Below are 18,511 nucleotides of genomic sequence, written 5' to 3'. Positions count from 1 at the left end.
ATGTGATTCCCCGTCCCAATGCATAGCCAATTATACGTTACATTAAAGATACATATAAAGCAGCTAATGATGCGATGCGATACGATTCCCCCATTACGTTTTCCGATTTCCATTCGATTCAACGAAGAGAATATGATGCAATGCATAGTATACTTTTATTTCTTTGGTTCGGACGGACAGCAAATCCTCATTCAGGTGCCATCTGACTTTTATTGCAATGCCCCATTCACAAAAAGGCCTTTGTAGTGAAAAAAGAAAAATGATGAGATAAAACCAGACGTTCTTCTCCTGTTGTGTCTGCGGGAAGACGCAGATCTACCTCTGCCATGTTAATCCGTATTCTATGTGACTCTCAGGACACGTCATATTCAAAAGGAATGGGGAATAAAAAAGTTCGGTTCTTAGTTAGAAATGTTAATGTGGACTAATCAGAGCGTTATTTTGAAACGTGACGCAACCTTAATTGCACCAGCAGTCAATCAGAGTCTGCTGGTGACGGACCCACACGGCAAAAACAACACTGAATAATTAAAGACACACAGCCACGCGGGAGGCGAGGCCTACTTAATAAAGACTCACGGGCTCGACTCTACAGAGATGCGCTGACCTCCAGAGAGCTGATGGTGATGATGACATCCTGTAAACACGTGCGTCCAGGGATAAGCGCTTGATATGGACTGGGGTTGGGGTCGGAAGGTGTGTGTGGGTGTGTATGGAGTAAGGAGGTCTGCTGTATTCAGTGTGTGTAGGACTAAGAGTGTATTTGCCATGGTCACAGTGGGAGTGTAAGAGGATTGGTAATTGGCAGGACGGCCATGGAGAATAAGATTAGAGACTAAAAGCTGTGAGCTGAAGGAGGTCACACACACACACACACACACACACACACACACACACACACACACACACACACACACACACACACACAGACGTACAGTGGGGTCTGATTTCTCTACACTTTGTGTGGCTCATGTCTATACTGTCATATGTGGACTGTTCCAGCCATATGAGGTTCTTCTCCAAACTGTTACCACAAACTTGGATGCACACAATTGTATAGAACGTTTTTGGATTTGGGAGCATGAAAATCCCACTTAATTTGAGCTATAACAGTCAAACCATTACAATGCCTCCATGCATTCATCAAAATGGTCTCAAATGGAAGTCTGAAGACCACTCTGTGCAGCTGGTTATTGTTCCACATCACCAATCTAAAGATCCATGAAATTCAAATAAATAAATAACAGTCTGCTACAATGGTTCAGGACCACAGGTTGCATGAACAGTTCTGCATTCCAGCACCAAATGCTGGACAGCGCCTCAACAAAAGTTGAAATTGTGATGAATGGATGTCCGGTGCTGGTGATGAGTCTCAAGGTTTCTTACTCATGCCATCTCAGGGAGTTTTACTAAACGTATACATTTTATTATACATCTTTATAACAACTTTATAAAGGTGCTTTGAGACAATGTCCCTTGTTTAGAAAAAAAACTGTGTACAAATAAATAGGAATGGAATTGAATTGTCTGGAATACTCTTCTGGGTTTAAGGTGTGATCTCTGGAATAGCAGACATGGTGGTCAGAAACATTCTGTGCAATTGGACAAAAGTATTGGGACACCTGACTTTTTCCAGCCACATGTGGTTCTTCACCAAAAATAGAGCCTTTGTAATTATGTAAAAGTATGTAAAATAGATGCAAACTACACATACACTCATCTTGCCACACATCCCACTAGTACACAGCGGGTGTGCTACACAGACATAAGTGATATTTGTCTTAAGGGGAATAAACACAAACTGCAGACAAACCCCCATCCAAAAAAACATGCGGCATAACGTGAACATGCGCTAATCTATTGCAATTTGCACTTCAAGACTAGCAAATCTGCAATATCGACTCGTTCTGCGCACACAGATGGCGAGGATTTACTGAGCTGTTTTTTTACAATCAAAACGGCACGGTTTTATCATAACTGGCACCCGGCGTCAGAGTCTGAACGAGCAGATGGAATTCGCTGAACAGTTTTGCGTTTCAGATCCAGGTAGGTCCAATAACATTTTAGTTTCCAAGTTTCAAAAATAAAACACCAAAAAAAGAGAAAAGTAGGGGAACACCGCACACATGTGCAAAGAAAAGGCGGAGAATGGTGAGAGGATGAGCAGAAAAAGGAAAGAGAATCGGGAACTCTGGAACAAGAGAACAAAACACAAAAGTCCCAAGAGGATTCTGGGTAATTATGTGCTAATGCTTGCGGCTGACCTGAAAGTCTAGGAATAACTTGCAGGGTTTAATCTACAGATCTCTCACTCCAGCACAGACTTACAACCTTTCCCCAAAACACACACACTCTCTTTGGTTTGAGACAGACAGACAGACAGACAGACAGACAGACAGAGAGAGAGAGAGAGAGAGAGAGAGAGAATAATTGAGTGTAAAACAGTGTCACTGAATGGAAGCCAGGTTGGTTTATAGAGAAGAAGAGAATGAATGAATGAATGAATGAATGAATGAATGAATGAATGAATGAATTAATTTGTTACTGGATGGAAACCTGAGCCTGGTTGATAGAGAAGGAGTGAGGAAGAGAAAAGGGAGAGAATGAACAAATGAATGAATGGGTGTCACTGGATGGGAATCTGAGTGGATTGATGGGGTGATGGATAGAGAGAGTGAGAGAATGAATGTTAAAAGGTGTCACTGGATGAAACCTAAGCCAGGTTGGTAAAGGGGTGAGGGATAGATAGACGGAGAGAATGAATGAATAAGTGAGTGAGTGAGTGAATGAATGGGTGTAAAACAGTGTGACTGGATGAGAACTCAAGCCTGGTTGCCTTTTTTACAGTTTTTTTTAGAACTGCTTCTAAAAGCCGTCCAGAACAAACTAGTGAAAGCTGGAGTTTTCTTTGAGGACTTTAGCCGGATCTTACTTTCGTCCGGTCCAAAAAACTGTCACCGCTTTAGCTGGGATGACGAGGCCATGCAGCCGCTTTGTGTCTAATCTGAGAAAGAGCGTAGCCGAAACATGTTTCTCAAGTATTAGTGGAGGATCATCGGGCTGAACACCGATTCGATGGCAGAAATTGATTATGAAAATCGGTACTTAGTAACAATTGTGTGAGATCTCTTTGTTGTTGTTGTTTTTCTCTACTCTGTGATTCATTCACAAATCTATTTTCATTAATGGCGTGAACCATTTCCCAGAGAATCCCAGGAAACATAGCGATATAATACGGTGTGGATGGAAAACCAGATCATTGTGCAAACATTCATTCACATGGTCAACTAATGGCGATATTGAGCAGCCTGTCCACCTTCAGGCAAGCTTCTTTGAAAGTAGGAGACACCCTGGAGAACTGGGAGAAAACCCACAATAACAAACATGGGATGGAACTCGAGATTCTCCTGGCCCAAGAGCAGTAACGCACCTTCTTTTCTACAGCATTGAAAGACTAATCAGAATCCGAGCTCCTGATAGTCAGACTCTGGTTCAAGATAAAATTTTGTGGACACCTGAGCATAAGATCGGCTTCACTCTTCCGAGATGATGTTCCATTAGATTTTAGGAGTGTGGAGAAGTGTGGAGATTTGTGCTCATTCAGACACGAGGACAAAGTCAGAAAGTGATGTAGGTGAGGTGAAGAGGCCTAGGGTGCAGTCAGCTTTGTGCACAGGGGTATTGTCATGCCGGAACATGTTTGGGTCTCATCAGCTCGGGTAGTGTGTGCCTCCAAGTTTGTGGGAACAGTTTGGGGATTTGGGGGTCACTAAAAACTGTATCATATCATCATTACCTACTAGGGATGTGCATCTCCATAACTGAGGCCGCTGCGATTTGCATATCAATGCGATTTACCCCGTCACAATGCAGTGCGATCTGATTTCGATTCAACACGATGCCTTTCAATGCACCGTTGTGTCTGCAGGACGTTACAGCTCTACCTCTGCCATGTTAATCTGTATTCTATGCAAATTTCAGGAAGCGCCTCGGTCTCTGTAGTGTTGCGATGCGTCGCATTCACGTAGCAGCAGCGGTGCTGAGAGAACGCGCTCAAGAAAGATTGAATATTGATCACAAATTATTCACTAATAATTCGATATATATATATATATATATATATATATATATATTTATTTTTTATTATGCACACGTTTTTCACATCGTTAACTTTTATGCCGATGCACCGATGCGAATTATTGAATATTTCCATCCCTAGTAGCTAGCAACAGACTTCTAGAATGTATTAGCCAGACAGAAAAAATTCTTCATCACAGTTGTGCACATCGATCCCTGTACTGGGAATCTGTGCGGCAGACGTGTCGAAAATGACCAGAACTGTTCGTCCCTAGTGTGCGCTTGGCTCAAAATGGTGAAGGGCACGACGGAAAAAATACAGGGCGAATCGAATGAAACCGAACGTCGCTAAAAAGCATCGATGAATCCGGGAAGTTTAACGTCAAGGCAGGCAAAGCAAAAGCGAAAGGAACTTGGTAGCAGAACTCACACTCATTACACACTCTCCGGGAGCAGACGGCACCTCCCGAGGGCTCGGGCGCAATCCAGGAGGAAGGAAGAAAAAAAAAAAAAGATGAAGTAGAAAAGAGAAGAGCTTTTAGAATACTTCACTAAGGATTTCGGAGGGAAAAAAGGGTCATAATTAACTATCGAAGACAAAGACTTCCCGTGGAAACGTGGCGGCATGAAAATAAAAGCCTTAATGACCTAATTGCAATCAGTTGGCCGGGTGGCAGGGCGTCATTAACAATTCATGGCCTTGGTATAACGGGAACAAATCGGCTGATTTGTGCTATATATAGCATGAAAAAGGTACGGGCCTCAATTTGATCTCGTTCGCAGACTCAAAGGAAGTTTGGCTTGTTGTAAAGCAGCTCGTAGAGCGCCGAGACGTGCGAGAGAGAGAGAGAGAGAGAAAGAAAGACGTCTGGAAGAAATACTGACGCAGACTAATCGGGAAGCAAATTTCTTAAACGATATCCCGTCCGACCTTCTTAAACAAATGCAACATTTAATACGGCAGGGGTTCGGGAGACGAAGCCGAACCACTGCATTATGCATTAACCTCGTCTCTACGACTCTTCCACCGCCTTCTTTTCTCTTCCTTATTGCTTTACTTTCAGGCCGAAAATACAAATAAAAACGCAAACTACAGCAAGCACAAAGGTTCTCAGCGTGTCGGTGTGTGGGAAACTGGCAAGATTAAGATATGCAGTATCGATCTGCTCGTCAGGACCGCTGGTAGGCTGTCAAAACTGGCCCCGCACGTTCATTATTCACAGAGCAACACACCAGCAGCAAACGCATTACAGACACGCATCGATCCGGAATCAAACCACCACCCACGTCACGTTCGCTTCTCAGCAGGAGGCGAGAAGACGCTTTTTAATCTGTGCACAAAAATATTTCACGCAAGTGGACTTCAAGGGCTTCTAACACGGTTAACAAACCTAACTATAGACGTCGTTCCGAAGCGGCTTTAAATGTGTTAAATGTTATAAATGTTATAAATGTGTCCATATAGAAAAAGCAAAAGGTAAGAAGGAAAACCTTCCTGGAATCTAATCTTTGAGAGATCGTTGTGGTACAGCAATCATATGTTGATCTTTAGGAGATCTTTGTGGTACAGAAATCTCAAGGTGATCTTTAAGAGATCTTGGTGGTACAGCAATCTCAAAGTGATCTTTAGGAGATCTTTGTGGTACAGCAATCTCATGGTGATCTTTAGGGTAACTTTGTGGTACCATCCACAGCAATCACATAATTACCCTTGAAAGATAGTTGTGGGGCTTCCCTGTGGTACTGTTCACAACAAACCCATGGTGATCTCGTAGGTAACTCTATAATACCATCCACAGCGATATGGTGATCTTCAGGGAATCCATGTAAGCCATCATCAGTGCATCAGCATCAGTGAGTGATTTTCAGGTAAAGGAGTAGCTATAGGCGCTTGCCCCATTCCAAAACTAAGGGCATTGATATGATGTTTTGGGGTAAAGTCCATTTTGTCAAAGGAGCATTTCTGATTTTTTAAAAAGGCCTTGATCCCAACCAACACTCCAAGTAAAAAACTAGAAGGGGTGTCAGCATACATAGAACCACATGAGTGTGTATTCATACTTGTTAAAACTGTTGAACGTACAACTGAGAGTCTGAGAACAGAAGGTGACAGATGACTTTATCTTCACTGACGCGAAAGGACGAGCCCAATTCTATTGTTGTTTCGTTAATATTGGATCCTCGGCAGAGCCGAAACCCGAACCGACTGAAAACTAAAGCAAAAACGAAATATTAAACAGAAGTGAGTCACGGCTCGCTCAGAAGAAGGAAAGTAATTAAGCTCACAATGTGGGTGGTAATTAGTAAAACATCCACTGATACACACTGCGATGCCTATCAGCTAATTAAAACGCAACCTCTAGCAAATCACTCTCTCTCACTTGGCTGTTCGCGATGCGCCCCGGAGAAGGTCAGGGTTCGCCGGTTAATCAGTCAGGTGAGTGGAGGTGGGGCTGATATCTCAGCCCTGCATCTGAACAGAGGTGTAGCGCAGCGCAGTTAATGTAGAGAACACGGCACGACTGCAAATCAGTGGCACAGGAGACACACTCACTCAACAGAAAGTGTAAAGGGCACTGTATTCGAAAAGAAGTGGATCTGTTTACAACCTGCGTAAACCAGGACTGTGTTGTCTGGTACATTTGTTTTAGCTACTTCCAATCTGTATCAATGATAGCAGACAGCGACTGCAGTGGAACTCCAGACGAGAACTGTTCAAGATAACAGTTGCGGAAAATTTGAAAACCCTGCATGGTCATTTCGCTGTGCCTGCTGAACGAATCTCGAACTATGCTCACAAAAAGAATTATTACAGCACCGAGACTCCTCGCGTGAAGACGCCATCGAATAAGAAACGCAAATCGAACGTGCCCTTACATTTCTAAATGGTTTTCTGATAAACGCACAAATAAACACTAAAATACAAAAATGATTCCAAATGCTTCGTTGGAACTAGCAATTAGTCAATCATCTAGCAGAGCATGTACGTTCTTCACCAACTAAAAAGCACAAACTGCCCAAGGACTTGCTGGGACAATTCTTCAGGGCCATGCAGACTATTGTACCAAAGTTTGCTCGGCAGAGAGCAGCATCGAAACCCGACCGGTATTTTCTTTACATTTAAAAGACAGGAGGTGGAGCTGGAGGTAGCAGAGCTGAAGATGTTGAGGTATCAGTTGGGAGTGACGACGATGGACAGGATTAGAAATGAGTTTATTAGAGGGACAGCGCATGTAGGACGTTTTGGAGACAAGGTGAGGGAGATGAAATTGAGATGGTTTGGACATGTGCAGAGTAGGGGCATGGGGTATATCAGTAGGATGGAGCCACCAGGAGGGAGGAAAAGAGGAAGAACAAGAAGGAGGTTTATGGATGTGGTGATGGAAGTCATGCAGGTGGTTGGGGTGAAAGAGGCAGATGTAGAGGACAGGGGGGTATGGAGACGGATGATCCGGTGTGGCGACCCCTAATAGGAGCAGCCGAAAGAAGCCATTCCTTTTTTTGTATCTTTTATTCATTTTCCATCATCCTTTAAGTCAAATTCTTACATTTAATCATTCAATTCGAATAATAAGACATTTTGTGATATTTATTAACCAAAAAAAAAAAATGATATAAAATGTACACATTTTCTAACCCAATCTAAAGAATTCTGTGGTCATTGTAAATGCAATTGAATTGACTGAATTTCACGTGAAGTGGAAGAACGCGCTCTAAATGCGAAAGAGTCTAACCCTAGTAGACTTTGTCTGTTACGATAGGAGTGTAGATGATTGATATTGTACACCCCCACTTCACACCCCGAATACACCAACCTGCCACTCCTGGGCCCCTGAGCAAGGCCCTTTACTGCAGAGTTGTATAAATGAGATAAATGTACTGTTAGTAGCTCTGGATAAGGGTGTCTGGATGTCCCATGAATGTGAATCTACTTTCTGCAATATCATACTGAGATGTTCCTTTAACTAACTGGACACTGTTTTCTAGGCAGTGGCCACCCAGTTTATCATCAGGCGTTTATAAGCGTTTATAAGCCTTGTTTAGTGCTGAACAGATCTGCATCTGCACTGTTAGCTTAAACGAATCCCTTGTATGCTCAGGCGTACTTGGCCAATGAAGCTGATTCTGATTATGCGGTAAACAGAAATAAGAACGGGCAAACTGATTTACGAGAAAACCTCCCCTGAACGTTGCTTTATTACCATCACCTCTCAGGCGCAAAGGGAACAAAACAGCTCCCAGACCCGAACATCTACCATGCACGGTCCAGCGAGAAACCATGGCGCTGTAATGACGTGACAAACAGTCAATTAATTCCCCAGAAGAGCAGAAAGTAGCACTCTCCTGATTTGGAAAAAAAGAAAAGGGCCACTCTGTATAGTTTTTGGTTTCTCTGCTCACCCTCTCGAAATGATGCATCTGTAGACACCCTGCCTGTCAGAGTGCTACTAAAGGGAATGGAAGATGAAATAAACATTGATTGAAAGAGAATGACTGATGGGCTACATAACAGGCGGGCAGTGGGACTGCCTCGAGTCTTTCAACAGCATGATCGAGACGCATTTAATCACGCTGCAACATTAGCACGACTTAAACACTGACAAGGAAAATAAAACACTCAGCTGACACACGCTCCTGCTACATAAAGACATATCTTACAGCTTGCAAATGGACGAGCAAGTAGAACTGCAAAACATGCACATGAAAATATATACAGTATATAGCGACATGATGTGATAAATGGGAGCCATGAATAAATAAATAAATATATATATATATATATATATATATATATATGGCCCTTTTACAAACAGGCCTTTGAAGTGCAAAATAAAAAAAAACAAGATGAAATAAAACCAGACGTTCTTTTTCCTGTTGTGTCTGCAGGAAGTTACAGCTCTACCTCTGCCATGTTAATCTGTATTCTATGTGACCCTCAGGACACGCTTCGTCTCCGTAGTGTTGCGCTACGTCATATTCACGTAGCAGCGGTGCTGCTGAGAGAAACAGTTTAGTCCGAAGAAATCAATGTACATATCAAATATGGGTCACAAATTATTGGTCACTTTCCAAATAATTAAAAGTGTAGCAACAATAGAATAGAAATAGAATGTTTTATATTTATATATATCATTTTATTTTCTATTGAATTTTTCCCCATTATGTTGATTTCCCCAAACCGTTATGACAAAGGTGGAGGCACATAATTGTAGAGGATTTATTTGGATGTGGGAGCATGAACATTTTCCCTGCTCCAGGATGACAATGCCCCTGTGCACAAAGCCAACATGGGTTGGAAGATGTGGAAGATCTTGAGAGCTATAGACACAAGAACTTTGGCTGAATGTAATCTTTCCTGCTGTTGTGCAAGAAGCCCGATTGATCATTCTTCTTGCTTTAAAACTTGAAGCAGCTATTTGAAGATTTCTGTCCCCACAGATGTCTGATTTTAATACACACGCACATGCTCTCGAACGCAATCACACACAGAACTCGTATTACGTTTGTAGAGGGTGAACAGAGGAGGGAATAGAACAGCAAGATTATCACCTTTGCATCATTACCATCCCCTAAATGGAAGAAAGGGAATACATGCCTATTATTAATTCCACGATGCAAAACAGAAGAAAGCCCAAGTGTGGAAGAAACCATTTTTTTTAGCAAATAATATTGTGGTTGCAAATGCATTTTAAACGACGTGCCACATTACAGGACTGATGAAGGAGCTGCAGAAATAGTGAATACTTTCTCATACAAAAAATAAAAGACATTATACAAAACAAATTAAATCAAATTCGGCAATCCAGAAGGTACATCTGTTTTTGTTTTGTTGTGGGTTTTTTTTGTGTGTGTGTGTTTGGGGGGCAATCAGTTAGGTGTAATTTAGGTGTAGACGTAGATAAATGAATGAAGGGGCATTAGCTCATACTCGAAGCCTCTTGCTTCTATACAACACAAAACCCACTTTCTTTAATATAAACCAGTTTATTCGTCCATATACATTTATAAGATATTATTGATATAATTGGGGATGTTGTTCAGGCCTGATGGTGCTCGGTTTATAAGACCTGAACTATTCTGACACACACACACACACAATTTCCTCATAATCTTGAGAGAGTCAGGTTTGGACAGATTTGCATATGATCAGTAATAAATCAGATTCACTACAGGAAAAGTAAAATCTTACTTCAGAAATCTTACTTCTGTAATGTTTAGCAAATGGCAAATAGATTAATGGATGGATGGATGAATCAATTGATGAATCCGTATGCAGTAAGATAAATCAATTAATACATAGATGGATGGATGGATGGATGGATGGATGGATGGATGGAAAAACAGGTCTGATGTTAATCAGATAGATGAATGGCTGGGTCTGATGTGGATGGATAACTAAATAAATGGATGAATGGATGACAGGTCTGATATGGATTGATGGATGGATGGATGAATGGATGGATGAATGGATGAATGGACAGGTCTGATAAGTAGATGTGGATGAACAGGTGGATGGATGGATGGATAAATGGATGGATGGATGGATGGATGGATGGACAGATCTGATATGGATAGATGGATGGACAGGTCTGATAAGTAGATGTGGATGGTGGATGAACAGGTGGATGGATAGATGAATGGATGGATGGATGGATGGGGCTGATATGGATGGATGGAGCTGATATGGAGAGGTGGATGGATGGATAGATGGGTCTGAAGATGAATAGATGGATGGAGAGGCCTAAAGATACGAGTATGAATGAATGTTCAGATGAATGGATGGAATTTGTACTTAACACTTAAAAGATTTGCTTTTTCCATTAATAGACTGGGATTCATATAAAATGTGAAAAATCTGAAAAGTCTGCACTCCCCAGGAGAGAGGAAATAGAGATCATTGCCTGTGTGTCGCCAGTGTTTCTTTTGTCTTCTGTGCTAAAATTTGATGGCAGTAGCAGTTTTCCACATCACACATTTCTCTCTCTCGTTTTTTTTTTAAAGACCAGAACAATCTTCATTATGAAACAAACATTTCACAAGTGGAAGGAGATTAAAGTTCAGAGCAGGGCATTTGCTTTCCTTTAGTGTAGAACATTTAAAGCCAATTAAACTGTTCACCTCTCACATCACACTGCTGAAGTGCACAGGGTTTACACTGAAGATAACTGCATTACTGAGTGTGTGTGTGTGTGTGTGTGTGTGTGTGTGTGTGTGTGTGTGTGTGTGTAGACAGGGAAGTTAAAGGCATCCTCCTGAGTGTGTGTGCGTGTTGGTATAAACGCTAAAGGCTCCTGCCTGCGCTTCAATATTTTAATATGTGCTGGGAATAAGAAACACACACACACACACACACACACACACACACACACCACCCCGTGATAGAAGTGTGAGTGGAACTCCACGGGGAATCCCTGTGATCGGATGTCGGGACGATATAAACACGATGTGTACAGAGCCTGTGTATCTGGCTGACGTTAGAGAGAAAGAAAGATGCCCACAAGACACGGCGTCGACAAATAATTTAAAAATCCCACAATAATAAAAACACCGAGCAGGGGGGTGGGCGGCTGGGTGAGGATGGCAAGGCGAATGACAGCTCCTATTACGATTCGTTTTGCTGTGAACGCAGCTTGTCATGTCGTCTTCTAACAGACGGCAGGAGAAGGCGACCTCGTTCTTCTGTGAAAGAAATAGGGAAGGAAAAAAAAAACTCTTGCCATGGTGACAACTGCCTGACTTTCCACATGGATAACATTATTGGGACACGTGACCTTTTCAGCCATATGTGGTTTTTCACCATATAGATCTAAGGTACACATCTGTATACAGTAGGATGTTGGAACACCAGGAGATCCACAGTGGTGAACAAAGTGCACAAACCATGTAGCCGAGTTAAAGTAGATCTGCTCGGTAAAATATAAGTATTTGCCTTCAGTTGTACGTAAGGATCCAAACCACCATGACGTATTACATCTAGAATGTTCCTTTTATCATTTTTGTTGTTGTCTTCGCTTAATCTTCTCAGTTTACGTAAAAAAAGACGAATGGGACTCTTGGCACACCGATAAAATAATAGAATGTTATTAACGAGCCCAAAAACCTTCTTTTAAAACTACTTAAAAAAAAAACGGTGTAAACAAGGTTGTGTTCGAGTCAAAAGTTTGCTGTTTTACATTTGTTCATTTTTTTGCGCTCAGAAAAAAAAAAAAGGAACGTTGACATCGCAAAATGGGGAAAAAAAAGGACGATATTTGGCTTGGGTGAAGTAAAAGTCTCCCCGAATGAAAGTAAGGTACAGTTACTGTTCACCACTGGAGACCTGTTCCAGCAATCCTGGCACAAAGCCAGCTCTTTAGAAATATGGTTTGTTCGGGAGGGTTGGGGTTCAAGTCCCGGTATCGCCAAGCTGCAACACTTGGAGCCCTTGAGCAAGCAAGGCCCTCAACCCTTTGTGCTCCGAGGGAGCTGTATCATGGCCTCCCTGGGCTCAGTTTCCGAACACCTTTCATTCGTTACATAGGTGGAAGATCTTTGATAGCCTGCTACAGAGCTCTGACCTCAACCCTACTGGGATGAGAAGAACCTGAGAGCACCCTCACCTCCTCCTGCAGCAGTATCTGACTTTACTGATGTCTGAATGAGTCCACAAACACACAAATATAAGAGCAAATATGAATCTACAGGTGGCCACACAGAGCAGAAGTAGAAATAAGATACGTTTGAATGGATAAATAATAAATACCCGATTCGATGCCGAGACCGGACTGGGCGATAATCCGAAATCCAGGTTAATGCGATGTGCAAATGGGGCCTTGAGCAGCGGCAGTATGAGTGTAGGGAACGCTTATTAAGCTTGCCAATACCACGCAAGTCTATTACACCAATGTTTAATAGCATCTGTCACTATAAATAAAAGCTTTATTCCAAGGGTACTTTAGGCAGCAAAGGACATTAGAAGAGCTGCCTAATAAGGCCCAAAGTATTCGATTAATAAAAAGCAAGAAAAGGACACGGCTCTCGCGGTTGCGGAACGAGAGAAAGCTTTATGAAGAGCGCTGAATGGAGGCTTCATTTTCTTAACACACTCGTTCTCCAGCTCACATATTCTCCTCTAATGACGCGAACCCGAGCGAGCTTTTAGCTCCTGCTTACGCGCCCGCAGCTAATGGCTTTTTCTTATTATCTCGGCTGACATAATACATGGAAAAAGCATGTTTGCCGTGTCTGCGAGGCAATATGTGTCTCGCTTGTTTAAGTGCGTGGTTTGTGGAAAGGTGTCCTTATTATTGAAGTAAATGAGCATCGGGTGCAAAAAAAACAAAACACAAAAACAAAAAACAAGACCTTCCAACCATGCGTCCGTGCGCATCTGGGAGGGCAAATGCGAGATGTTCGCGAGTCCGCGTGTCGCACGGGGAAGAACCGCCCAATGTAGATTTCAGGCTTTAGAAGCAATTCAGCTCCCTAATTCGCTCCACACGCCGAGATAAATAAGATGGATGCGCCTTAATTCAACGTCAATGGAAAAAGAAAAAAAAAAACCTGCATACAGGCCACTCAAGTGCCTCTCGTCACGTATAGGATCTATCTGCAGAGCCGCCGGTGCTTCATGCTTAGTCTACGGTCGATGAGATGAAAATAAAGGAGATCTAAAAGCCGGAATGGTGTGTTTAACTGCTACATGAGAAGGAGTTTGATTTTTTTTATTTTTACATATTTCACATTAAGTCCCCCTTTTCTTATTATAACCTCAAAAGTTCTGGGAAGACGTTCCACTAGATTTTGGAGTGTGCCTGTGGAGGTGTGGAGGTTTGGTGGTGAGAAGGCAAGGGTTCCGGTTCAGTCCGATAGATGACCACTTCTTCCAACCCATGTGAACCATATCTTCATGTTGGAACTGGTTTGGGTTGTACAGCGATGCTTAGAATTTTGTGAACCCTTCATTTTAAAATGAAAACGAATTTCTGCATAAATATGAAAGAAGAAAGAAAAACGGCACCAGATTTGATTTCAAAACCCTCGCTATAATCACTCCAGACTGAACGATTTGGCGGTATCAACTCGGCGTCACTTGAACAATTATTCCGCGCACCGTTTTCAATTTATTACTTATTTTGTATGGGGTTGCTTTCATTCAGAGTGACACGAGAAAAGATAATTTCCCTTATTTCCATAAAATACAGCTTCAGACCAGCCGCTGTGGTGACAGAACGAGCTGCTTCGATGCCGATCGAGGGACCAAACTGTCTAATGCATTGAAAACACGCATTGGGGAATTATTTATCAAAGCATTAGTAATTGAACGCTCTGAGCGCAACAGCTTAATCACAGCTTTCCAGAACGCCTGCTGCTCTCCGCACGCCTGTCATACGATATATGGTCCAAAGTATTGGGAGACCTGACGTTTCCTGCTGTATGTGGGTCCTCACCAAACGCCACAAAGATGGAGGCAAGCAATTGTATAAAACGGCTTTGGATTAAATTTTTCCTTCACTTGAACTAGGAGACCTAAACCTGTTCCAGCAGGACGGCGCCCATGTGCACAAATGTAGCTCCATTTAGGTTGGAAGATGTGGAAGATCTGCTAAAGCCTATGAAACATTTCTCTCCTCAACCCTGCTGAAGCCACATTTGAAATGAACTGGAAACAATGACTGGACCCCAAGACCTTCAAACCTCAACATTAGCATCTTACGCTTTTCTGCCTGAAAATATAGAAAAGTGTTCAAAAAGCACATATGAGTGCGAGGGTGGTATCAAATAGTTTTGAGACACACAAGGCTGCACACACAGTCACAGGGAGCACATCAATCCGTGTTCATTGGGAGCTATGCGATTGGATCGTCTACCATTCTGGTCCCTGCACTCGGGTCCACAGCATGATTAGGGTCTTCACCATCTTCCCGAAGATGGAGATCTGGCTCAAAGCTCGGCGGTGCGGAGATCCGCCGCCAATCGCAGAAGCTGTTCGACACGCTCCGAAAAGGAGGACTCAACTTTTTAATCCGCCAGATTATGTCATTAGTTCTTGATTGATTGTAGCAGGTCCTTGTTGATTTGTGCTCAACTAGAAAAAGCAACCAACAAGAACCTGTGGTTTCAAAGTGTTTAAAATTATTTTTCTCCTATCAGAATCGGAATAAATCGGTTCCGAGTTCGGACGGAGATAGCGACCTAACTGACGTGGCTAAACTCTGCCGCGCCACTGTTCGTTCTGTGAGCCAAATGGTTTAATAGGTTCTATTTGTACTGCCGGGAGCGAGTCCTAATTTTGCAGCCGGCGTGTGTCTGTAACACATCTCGCGCTACACTAATCCCTGCTGCGTTGGACAAACACCTCTGCAGCACTCGTCAGCCCTCCTGCTTTTACATTTCCGCCGCGATGTCTCGCTCTAATTCCCCCCCTGCAGCTCTTCCTTTACTCTGCTATTCTTTTATGTCGAAAAAAAACAAAACAACGAAAACGAGACGCATTCTGTTTAATGTGCAGGCTGAGTAAAATGTAGTAATTGCACATGGATCCGAGTAACACACACACATAGACCCAAGGTGATAGAAGTAAATCATACACGCTCAGTCACAGCTCTGCCCCTTCCTTCCACTGGGCTATGCTTATAATAGTGGAACCTCTCAGACCTTTCCGAGGGGGAAAATAAAGCGCTCGAGCGGCTCTGGTCTGATCCTTCAGAATGGCAGCTCGGTACGCTAGGGATTCGTAGAGACTTCATCACCCATCGGTCAGCGAGGTGACGGCTCCCCGAGGCAGCCGTGGTCTTGCGGAACGTTCCGGCGAGCGGTGACAGAGTGTCGAAGACGTGCGGGAAGTGTTTTAAACCCTGCCCAGTCGGGTGGAGCGGATCGATCCGGGGGGTTCGCGCCTGACAGGCTGATTATTAAAGAGAACGTGAAGGGATGAACCGCCCGTGCACCTGAAACCTGCACAATACAATGGAAACTCCATCGTGCACAATGATGGGTCACCTGACGTGCGCTTTAACAATAATCAGGATATGACGGCGGGCACGGGTAGGTTGTTAAACCACATACAAATTAATTGTTACAAAAAAATTTCTTTTTCTTCATATCGTGCACTTTCTCTAAAAAGAAGCAACATGCTTGAATATCATCCAAAACTTTAATGATTTTTGGCCCCTGCCAAGACTCTACAGCAGAGCTATGGTTAGATATTCCAGGGAAACACAAGTCTTGGCTTGGCTACATGGCAACTCTGACCTCCAGACCTGAAGCCCACTGTGGAGTGAACTGAAGCCAGCAGGATCTGGAGAAATTCTGTGTCGGGTTCCTTGTATTCGTCAGTCTCAATAGGGAGAACGGTAAGTGATACCATGTTGAACGCAGACATATATAACAAGCGATAACAGCTATAAAAAAAAAAGCTATAACTGTGGAATTTTAGATATTCTAAATAATTTACATTAAAATACATTTATACCTAAAACCCGAATGGTACATTTGTAAACTGCACACTTGTAAATAACATCTGTACAATTATTTACGTCTACTGTGTAATTCCTATGTATGTCTGCACAATGTCTGTACTTTCTCCTGCACTGGAAGCTCCGGTCACCAAGTCAAATTCCTTGTGTGTAAACATACCTGGTAATAAAGCGAATTCTGATTCTAATTTAAGGATGTGTCCAGACTAAAAAGTTTAAAAACACGTATTTCTTTCTCTCTATTTTGCAATGTATATATGTACGATATTTGTGCATCTTTTGTGTAATTTTCAGGTGTCCTTATCGTTTCTGGTCTCTGAGAGCTACCAAACCTTTCACCAGCATATCACTACACCGATAAGTCTCTTTATCTTATTCTGAAAAGTAGATTCATTTGAAAACAGTTTTAGTCGTGTGAACAAATATATTTTATTATAATGTTTGTATAGGATTGTTTTGTAGTATTGCTATTAATATTGTATAATTATTTGTTGAAATGCAGTGAGGCCACACCTCCAACCAAGTCCCAGCAAACACCACGGCATAGAAAAACAATACAGGTTTTGGTTCATGGTTTCCGGTTTACAATAATTGCCCTCTACTGATCTTTGATCTCGACCCTGCCTTGGGTTATGGACCTGTCTGTCTTGATTCATTGAAGATTTAAAGTTTACTAGCCTGTGTTCGAGTCTTTCTCATCATGACTATTATTAATATTGTTGTTATTGCGAAAGTACCAATACAGATACCGAGAGAGAAAAAAAAAACAAATAAAAGTTGGTTAGCTAGTTCTTTGGATTTCATATATGGTTTCATATCGAGGTTGGACTTTCTATTCAAATCATTTCATGTTTTGCACACGTTACAGTAACGCAGCTCTGCATCACATTGAAAGTTGTAGAAGTTCTGTCTACAAAGATTTCAGGATTAAAGCAAAGAGCTTCAAAAAAAAAAAACAATGTAGGCTGATTGTAATTTTCTGTGTTGGATAGAAAAACTAGGCCTCCCACAATTCCCTGTCTCCAGTCCTCTGTTCTCTTTAAGAGAGCACTGTTGCAAGGATGAGGGATCATGTCCTAGTTGTCCGACCTGAATAACACATCTGTACACAATTAGCGCTGCCACTAGACAAGAAAGCTGCACCATGAGACAGAAGACAGAGGGGAGGGGGAACACGAAAACAGAGTGTGAGTAGATGGTGCTGATAACGGAGTGAGGATATTGAGACTACGTGGGATAGTCACTGAAGGGTCCAGCGGTATTAATCCATCTGATTAGAGGCAGCATGAAAGGTACAGAAAGAAAAAAGAAATCCTAACTTGTTAGGAAGCTGTGGTCAGAGCGAGGGTCAGCCATGACACAGCACCTCTGAAGGATAAAAAGGATAAGGGCCTTGCTCAAGGGCCCAACACTGTCAGTGTGGCTGGGTCTTAGATCCCTGACCAGTGGACTATAATGCGTCTAGTCGTGATGCTCTGAAATGTGAATATTGGCTAAAAAAGTCTTCGGGATAAAAATGAGATACTTTGACGCACTTTTCAAAGCCAAGTATAGAATATATAAAGGCGACGAGATAGAAAAGTGCACATGAAAGGAAAGATTATAGATTCAAAACGTGTTTACAATCCCGGCATATGGCTGTAAATCCCACTCATTATACTGAATCTTTTAACAGATTCCTCTGTAAAACTCTTAAACCACACGCACCCAGAGTTTCTCCACACGTCCACCCAGGTAATACTTTTCTCAAAAAGGAGGTAGGGGGAAAAAAAGAACATAGAGAGAGAGAGAGAGAGAGAGAGAGAGAGAGAGAGAGAGAGAGAGAGAGAGAGAGAGAGAGAGAAAGAAAAATAGAAAGCCAAAAAAATAAGCAGGAGAGGGCAGGATGTAAGAAAGAGCAGATCCAAAGAGCAGAGTAAGGAGGGTCCGTTACAGAGAGAGAGAGAGAGAGAGAGAGAGAGAGAGAGTAGCAAATG

General features: G+C 42.4%; 1 protein-coding gene across 1 annotated transcript in view; it reads right to left on the bottom strand.

The window, feature by feature from the left end:
• diaph3 (diaphanous-related formin 3) overlaps nucleotides 1-18,511 on the bottom strand; it is a 287,165-nt gene that overhangs the window by 119,762 nt on the left and 148,892 nt on the right.

The sequence above is a fragment of the Silurus meridionalis genome, chromosome 9, assembly GCF_014805685.1.
Source record: "Silurus meridionalis isolate SWU-2019-XX chromosome 9, ASM1480568v1, whole genome shotgun sequence".
Lineage (NCBI taxonomy): Eukaryota > Metazoa > Chordata > Actinopteri > Siluriformes > Siluridae > Silurus > Silurus meridionalis.
Note: the sequence above shows the minus strand (reverse complement) of the source record. Positions and strands in the feature narration are given on the sequence as shown.